This window comes from Bos mutus, chromosome 3, assembly GCF_027580195.1.
Source record: "Bos mutus isolate GX-2022 chromosome 3, NWIPB_WYAK_1.1, whole genome shotgun sequence".
NCBI lineage: Eukaryota > Metazoa > Chordata > Mammalia > Artiodactyla > Bovidae > Bos > Bos mutus.
In genome coordinates this window covers 116,971,435-116,979,552 of record NC_091619.1, presented here as the reverse complement: position 1 = coordinate 116,979,552, position 8,118 = coordinate 116,971,435, and the positions used below count along the sequence as shown (strand labels likewise).

Sequence of the window (8,118 nt, the reverse complement as noted above, 5' to 3'; positions counted from 1 at the left end):
GCGGGCCACATCTGGCCCTCCAGCTCCGTCTGGTCCCCAAAGCCAGGAGGCAATGGGAGTTTCTCCTAGGCCGTGACCGCAGCTGGGTGCTCGGGGCTGGACCTGGAAGTGTCCATGGAGGACACCCGAGAGGCCGCCTGACATTGGCTGGTGAGGGCCCCGGTTCAGTGCCCAGAGCGCCCAGCTCGGGGCACCACTCTCTCCAGGCCATGGGCCACCACCAGGCCTTGGAGGGGCACCCGGGGGTTCTGAGGCTCCTCCCCCATGGAAGGAAAGGAGAGGGAGTGTGGGTGCAGGGCCTGAAAGCAGGGTGCTCACGGTCTGTGAGGGGAGCCGGTTGAAGGCCCGGGGAGCTTAGCTGGGAGCTGCTGGAGGCTTCCTTCTGGGACCGGCCATAGCAGGAGTGCTTCACTAAGAGACGTGTAAGTGGTGCGTGTGTGTGCATGTGTGAGCGTGTAAGGGACAAACAGTCTCAGTTGGTGTGAGCAGCCCTAGTTCCTGAGTTCAAAGGGAGACATTCCAGTGCGGGGGAGTTCTTCTGGAAGGCTTCCCGGAAGAGGCGGCCCAGGCAGGGAGGAGCCGAGATGGGGATTCAACCAAGGTGGAGGTGTCGTGATGCATCCCCCAAGACTCAGGACCCCAGCAGAGTTAGGGGCTGGGGGACACTGGTGGGCTGAGGTGGGGATCCTTTCCCAGCAGGAAACAGAGGAACAGATGGATGGACTGAGCCACGTGCCAGGGGCTGGGTCCAGGGGAGCTCTGGGACCCCAGAAGTTCAAAATACCAGTGAAACAGGAGGCTCTGTGTCTCAGCACTGTCCCCCACCCACAGGCGGGGCTGCTCTGTGCTCCTCACCCTGGACAGTCTGTGGGGATGGTCAGCGGCAGGTGGTCAGCTTGGAGGAGTGTTTCTGGGAGGAGGCAGTGGGCTCCCTCCTGGCTTCCCCAGGGCCTCCTTCCAGGAGGGCAGCTGGAGTTTAAGGGGTTCCTGGGTTCTAGGCGGGCCTCTGTTGGGTGGGATGGAAGGTGGAGAGGGAGTACACTAGGCTTCCTGGCCAAGGGGTGGTCAGGAGGAGCCAGCTGGACTCTCTGGTGGAGGGACGAGGAGACAGACCAGCTCCCTCCCAGGGCCACCACTCTGCGGCCATCCAGTCCCCTGGGCCGAAGGGAATGGGGCTTCAGCCCTGTGCGGCAGCCAGTGGGGCGATGGCTGGACTGGGGTTTGCGGGCAGGCTGGTCTGGATTTCAGACTCTAGTCCCAGGTGGAAGCCTGGTCACCCCAACAGTCACCTGGACAGGCTCGCTTGGCCGGGGTCTGGGGTGAGGCTGGCAGGGGCCCTGGTGCAGGACAGGGACACACAGGTGCTGGGCTCTGTCAGCTGGTGAGGGGGCTATCCCACCCACCGCTGAATCTCCCAGAGGAGCCTGATGCAGAGACAGGCATGGGGGCCGGGGCCCCCAGAATGCTGCTTCTCCGTCATCCCGGGCCTGGAAATGAATGTAGGTTCCAGTGAACACAGGGGCTCTGACTGATCAGAAGCACCCCAGCCCCACCCCAGTGAGCACATCCTCCTGGTTTTGCCCACTGCCCCTCCCCCACCTTAGTCTGTTTACGGCCCATTTATTTCCTGCAGCACATTTCAGAGGTGGATGTAAAGAAAACTCTGATCTTTTAAAATAGATTTCACAGGGGAGTGGAGAAACAGGAGGGGAGGGGTGAGTTTAATGTGCTTTGGCTTCTAAAATAGGTCAGCATGAGCCTTGGGTGTCCACGGGGGCTGGCCACGTCACCAACCCCCAGGACAGCCACTGCCCCTCAGCCCACACGCTATTCCCAGGCTGGCTTTCAGATCTGAGGGCTGCGTGGTCGAGTGGTATTTGTGGTTGGGTGTGTGTGTGTGGTGGGGCGAGAAGCGTGAGACAGAGCTGGATGGATGCGGGAACCCAGTCAGCCTGGGACCAGTGTTGGCACATCAGGCAGCAGGGCGGGCGCTGCCCTGAAAGGCTGCCCTGGTGTGGATGGAGATGGCCAGGCAGGGTCTGCTCAGCATCTTAGGCCTGACCCCCTGTGCCAAGGTAGCTGGGCTGACCCTTGCACACATGCAGCAGTTCCCTGGACCTGAGGGCCTCCTGAAGAGAATGTCCAGTGGAGGCTGTGGCCTGTTCCCAGGCTCAGTCCACGCAGACCGACTTAAACCACGCTGCCCCGTGGAGTCATCCGGGGCAGTGGTCAGGCCCGAGCACCGTGGCAGTGCCTCGTGGGGAATCACGTTCAGGCAGATGAATCTTCCTTCTGGAAGGTGTGTCCACCTGTTGTGGTCTCCGGCCACGACCTGCTCCCTGTAGCCCCGGGACCCCAAGCGGACACTGCAGGGCATGGTGCAGCCCTCCCAAGCACCAGTGCCCTGGCAGAGGGGGCATCGAGGCCGGGGGACTTCCCTTCACTGTGCTGTCCACCACTAGGTGGCCAGAGAGCCAGCTACCTGCTCCGAGTCTGGCTTATGTGAGAGGCTGGTGGCCTGGTGGTCAGGCCCCCCTTGTATGCAAGCCTGCTCAAAGAAACAGGGTGGGATGGGGAGGGAGATGGGAGGGAGGTCCAAGAGGGAGGGGGCATGTGTACCTCTGGCTGATTCATGTTGATGCTTGACAGAAACCAACACTGTAAAGCAATTATCCTTCAATTAAAAATAGATAAATTTAAAATGCAAAGAAACCTAACTTCTAAACATAGAGATTAAAATACTAATATTTTTAAAGAAAAAAAGAGAAAGAAATAGGATGCCTGACTGGAGTACAGAATTGGGATGCATGAGGGGTGGCTGACTTCAGGCATGGCTGGATCCAGGATGTTGGACAAGGCTACTGGAACCACCCCACTCTCCCTCCCTGCTCTGTTTTCCTTGTGAGGCATTATTCTCAGGTAGACTGTTTCTCCAGCTGAACAAAGATGGCCATTATAACGCCAGGCATAAAATAACTTTTTTCAATAAAATTCTAACCCCCCTACAGGACTCAGGTTGGTGGCCTGGATCATGTGACCATCGCTGTCTACTCAGGGTCTCAGAGGCTGGGTGACGCTGATTGGCTGACCTGGGTCATGTGACCATCCCTAGCTAGTCAGGGTCTCAGAGACTGGGTGATGCTGATTGGCTAGCCTGGGTCATGTGCTTATCCCTAGCTAGTCAGGGTCTCAGAGGTTGGGTGATGCAGATTGGCTGGCCTAGGTCATGTGACCATCCCTAGCTAGTCAGGGTCTCAGGGGCTGGGTGATGCTGATTGGTTGGCCTGGGTCATGTGCCCATCCCTAGCTAGTCAGGGTCTCAGAGGCTGGGTGATGCTGATTGGCTGGGCTGGGTCATGTGTGCAGTGTCACACTTACACTCCCATCAGAATCACTGGACTGGGGAGAGGATCATTTTCAGAGGAAATCTGGGGAACAAACGGTGGTCCTGCAGACCCCACACATGCCTCCTACATGTGATCATTCCAGGGGTGGCCAGTGAGGGCTCCCATGTAGAAGTATTTACAAGGGTAAAAGCCTGCTCAGAGGCCTTGGGGCTCCACCTGCCAGCCTCTTCCTTTGGAGCAAAACACTGTGGCTGCCAGGACCTGCGTCTCAGAAAACCCCAGGAAACTTCAAAGGGGCCTGTCCACCTCACTGGCTTTGATCTCAGAAGGGGACTTGCTAAGAAGCATGATCAAAAGGAAAATGGACGGTTCCAGGTATGCGCAGACACCCGCTCTGGGAGGAACCAAGGCTCTTTCATCCAGGCTGCAGGAGTCGCCGTCTAAAGAGACTTAAAATAGCCTTAAAAACATTTTTCTTTTTCTGTTAGAAATGAGCAACAAAACATGCTCCTGTCTTGCTCACCTGGACGTCGTAAGGACGAGAAGTGGAGGCTGTCATGGAGCCAGGCTGGGGTCTTTGGATACAAGAATACTATGAGGATGGTGCTGACCCTAGGGCATCAGGACCACAGGTGCCGTGTGTCTTTGCAAGCTGCTGCCCCTCTCTGGGCCCCAGTTTGAGCTTTTATAATAATAACTGCCCTCACTCTCTCCTACTGCACAGTCACATCACATGCCATGGCATTCTGGGCCAGATGGTCTTGGCAGATCCTTTCCAGATCAATATTTTATGGATCTAAGTTCCAGGAGCAAGATGATCAGTCAGATGAGACAGAATTCACACTTTAAAATCATTTCTAAAAGCCAGCTGTCCAGATTCCAGATTCTGGTATGGGAGCAAAGAAAAGGATGCTTCTTGAACAGGGAAAAAAACAGGCATGAGCCCCAGTGAGGATGGCAGGTGGGTTGCTGGGTCTTGAGTGACCTCAGCAGGCTTTCCTGGTGCCTTAGACGGTAAAGAATCCGCCTGCAGTATGGGAGACTTGGGTTTGATCCGTGGGTTGGGAAGATTCCCCTGGAGGAGAGCATGGCTACCCACTCCAGTATTCTTGCCTGGACTCCATGGACAGAGGAACCTGGTGGGCTATGGTCTATGAGCTCGCAAAGTGTCAGACACGACTGAGTGACTTTCACTTTCACTTTGGCGAGTGGTTACCAGGTGGGAAGAGAGAAGGGGCAGCAAACACAGTTCCTTCCTTTAAGGCTCCTGACCTTGAGGACTGAGGGAGGGGCGAAGACATTCGTGGGGAATGCAGGTTGGGGGGCAGCACTGAGAACGGTACCCCTGGGGCAGTGGAAACGCCAAGGGCCGGGGAGCCGGGAGAGACTGGGGTGAGGGCATGGGATGAGGCTGTGACTGATGGTGGGGGTGGCCTTGTCGGGGAGCACAGACCCTCTTCTGCTGCCTGAGGTGAGGAGGGTAATGCAGGCGCAGCTGGGCCTTGATTGTCTCGGCAAGTGGGAATTGAGATGTGCGTGAGAAGGGGAGGCATGGTGGGTTTCTCAGCACAGCTGAGGGCCCGGCCCTGGAGGGACAGCGGGTCTGCCGGTTCCAGGACATGCAGGGCATGGAGACGGGGTGAGGAAGCAGACCTGCCACTTATGGGGCCTGGGCCTGGGAGGGGCTGGCGTGCCCCTGGCAGGTGGAGACTGGCCGCTGGGAGTTGGGGTCGAGGACCACACAGGCCCTCTGAAGCTGAGCATGCTCCCTCCAGGTGCTCCCCAAACATGCCTCTGGGGGTCTGCCTGACGTCCAGGGGCTAAGACCTCGCCTTCCTATGCAGGGGGTATGGGTTCCACTCCCGGTCGGGGAGCTGAGATCCCACATGCCTGGGGGCCAGAAAACGAGAACATTAACAACAGTGGTAATATTGTAGCAAATTCAATTAAGACCTTAAAAAAACAAAACAAAGCCCCCATACTTCAGTTTCCAAGTCATCCTCACAGTGGGAATGCTGCAGTCTTCCCACAACAGGGCGGCTCACTCTCCAGGAGGTGACAGAGTTGGAAGCAACCTCCTCACTCCTTCTAGAGGGTACATGACTGCCCCGGGCCCCTCTTTCAGAATGTGCTGTTAATCACTCTGGACTTAGGAGTCTGAATTCAGGGGAACATTTACTAGCGTGTGGGAGAAACACAGGTTGGAATAAAAGGAGAAATTAGATTTCCTTTGCAGTTTGGAGGGTAAGCTCGGTAATCACCAAGAGACAATGAGAAAAGCTGACCTCATCAGGAGGAGCTGGTGTGGGGCAGAAAATTAGATCAGATACAGTTATGGGGCGATCAGAACACAGATTTCATTCTCCTTGCCTTTCATCACGGAGGGGAAAGCACTCAAAGGGCTTTAAATTAAAATCAATTCCTGTTAAGTCTTCGGCTAATTTGTTTTGCGATCTCTTTCAGCCTGGATGGAGGTGCAGGAAAGAGAGGCCGTCTTAGTTCGTGACCTGGACATGTCCTTGGAAGCACCCTTGTCCCACCTCCCTCCTTAGTGTGTGTGTGTATTGGGGGGGGGGAGGTGCGGCTTCACTGGGAAGGACCTGTCACCTCTGCCCAGGGAGGCCTGGACCCTTGCATGCCTTCCAGGCCCTGGTTGCATGGGCAGCGTCTGCTCCCACCCAGCTGATCCAAACTCTTCGTGTGAATTCTGCCTCTTAGTGGATGCCCACTAACAGACAGGTGACCCGTCTGGTCTGTCCAGCATCCTCTGAGGGAGCGTAAGGAAGCAGAAGCCCAGAGAAGGACAGCGACTTGAGGTGAGTAACATAGCTTAGGGGTGGAACCCCTGGGACCCGTGCAAGTGACCTTATTTGGTATTTGCAGATGCAGCTGATTCAAGGATCTCAAGATATAACTAGCCTGGATTAGGCGGGGCCCTGAATCCCGTGGCTGGTGTCCTTAGGAGAAAGGAGAGGGAGATTTGAGACAAGGGCCCACAGGGGAGGGGCCATGGGAGACTGGAGGGATGCAGCCATGTGCCAAGGAAACCAGGAGCTGCCAGACGCTGGAGAGGCAGGAAGGACCCTCCCCTAGAGCCTCCAGAGACAGTATGGCCTGCTGACATCTTGACTCCAACTCCAGCCTCCAGAACTGTCATTTAATCCCCCCAGCTTGTGGTCATTTGTTATGGCAGCCCCAGGTCACGGATGTAGGCCCTGTGACCATAGACTTGTTTCGATGGAGACAGCCAGTCTCAGGGCTCCTGACAGGCGCTGCCAATAGTAGGAACTTCCGCAGGCACCGATGGCTGTCCCAGGCGAGAGGGTAAGGTTGGCAGGTGTGTGCTGCTCCCTGACGGACACCTCCAACCTGTCAGGTGGCTCCTGCGTGGGTCCTTCGACGCCCCACCCCACCCCCGATGGCTGCTCACCTGTGTACAGGGGCCCCTCCTGGAACCAAATTCTGTTGCTGGAGAAGTGAAAGTGCAGGGAGCTCGGCGCTGGGCCCACTCACACCTGATCCTTGGCCGTGGCTGCCCCCGCGACTCCTGCCTCTGCTCCTGCTGAACCCAGTCTCCCTGTGACCTCAGGTCACCTCTGTCCATCAGCATCAGACCCGAGTGGGTCCCCACCTCGAGGCTCTGCAGCACGGCCCCAGTTCTCGCTTCCTCCCAGTGTCCATCTCATTCAGGGCTCATCCAGCCTGCCCCTCGCAGTGTCTCCCATCCAGGCCACCATGGGCGGGGCCAGACTCATGCACTTCCGTAGGTCCCTTGTGGACCCAAGCCCAGTTCTGGGGCGTGGGAATGAGGCACCGCCACAGGGCATGTCTGGGCACGGTGTGGGCCTGGGGTCAGAAGAAACTGTGGGGCCTCGGTCAAGACCACTGAGAATGCCCAGACGGTGATGGCAGCACGTCCACCGATAGGTCCTTCCAGGGGTGGTCAAGTGACCACACAGGAGGCGAGCCGTGGATGCTCAGCTGCAGGGGGGCCTTCTGCCTCACACTGGGGCCCAACTCGGGGGCCTCCCTCCCAGCCCGCATCCCGGCAGCACCCCCCCGCCACCCTGCCCACCTTCTTGGGACGCTTTCATTTATGCATCCTCAACAGAAGTGTGAACTCACACCACTCGGGTCACTGACTCACCCAAGTGCTGTTAGCTGCTAATTATAATCACATCTTTGATGAGCTGTATTTCTTACCTTCTTAATTAAAATAATGCTGATTAATGGAGTGGAGGGCATCTAACTCTGCAGTTGTCCCGGACAGTTCTGCGGAGCTCACGCCCAGTTCCGGGGCAAGCCCCGGCTGAGTAGGCAGTCAGGATCCAGCTGACCTAGAATTTCTGGTCACCCACTGCTCACTGCTCCAGAGCTATCCCACCATCCTGGGGTGGGGGTGGGGGGCGTTGGATCCAGGCTGGGGGGAGAGGACAGAGCGGCTGCCTCCTGTGCTTGAGTTAATTCCGTCAGCTCAGCAGCTTCTGTGTTTAAACCAGCAGGAGATTCGGGGGTGGGAGGGGCTGTGGGCAGGCAGGGCGGGGGGGTGGCAGTGCCGCTCACGTCTGGCCCTGTGGGCCTGGTCTCAGCCCCCCTGAATGGTCAGCAGCACCGCTGTCCGCGATGAAGCCCAGGGCTTCAATGTGTGCAGGTGCTCTTCCTCAGGGTTGCCAAGGCCCCTCCCAGCCCAGGCCGGGGCCGGCCCCACCCAGCTCAGGGATGCACAGCCTGGCTGGGGGCGGGGGCTTGCTCGCACTGGGTGGTGAAGCAG

At 57.6% G+C, this 8,118-nt stretch overlaps 1 long non-coding RNA gene across 1 annotated transcript; it reads left to right on the top strand.

The window, feature by feature from the left end:
* Positions 1–3,398: 3,398 nt before the first annotated feature.
* On the top strand, positions 3,399–7,671 carry LOC138986333 (uncharacterized). The gene is made up of 4 exons (XR_011463164.1): positions 3,399–3,722; positions 3,836–3,979; positions 5,811–6,163; positions 6,724–7,671. It is a non-coding gene; the product is annotated as an uncharacterized lncRNA (long non-coding RNA).
* The last annotated feature ends 447 nt before the right edge of the window (positions 7,672–8,118 follow it).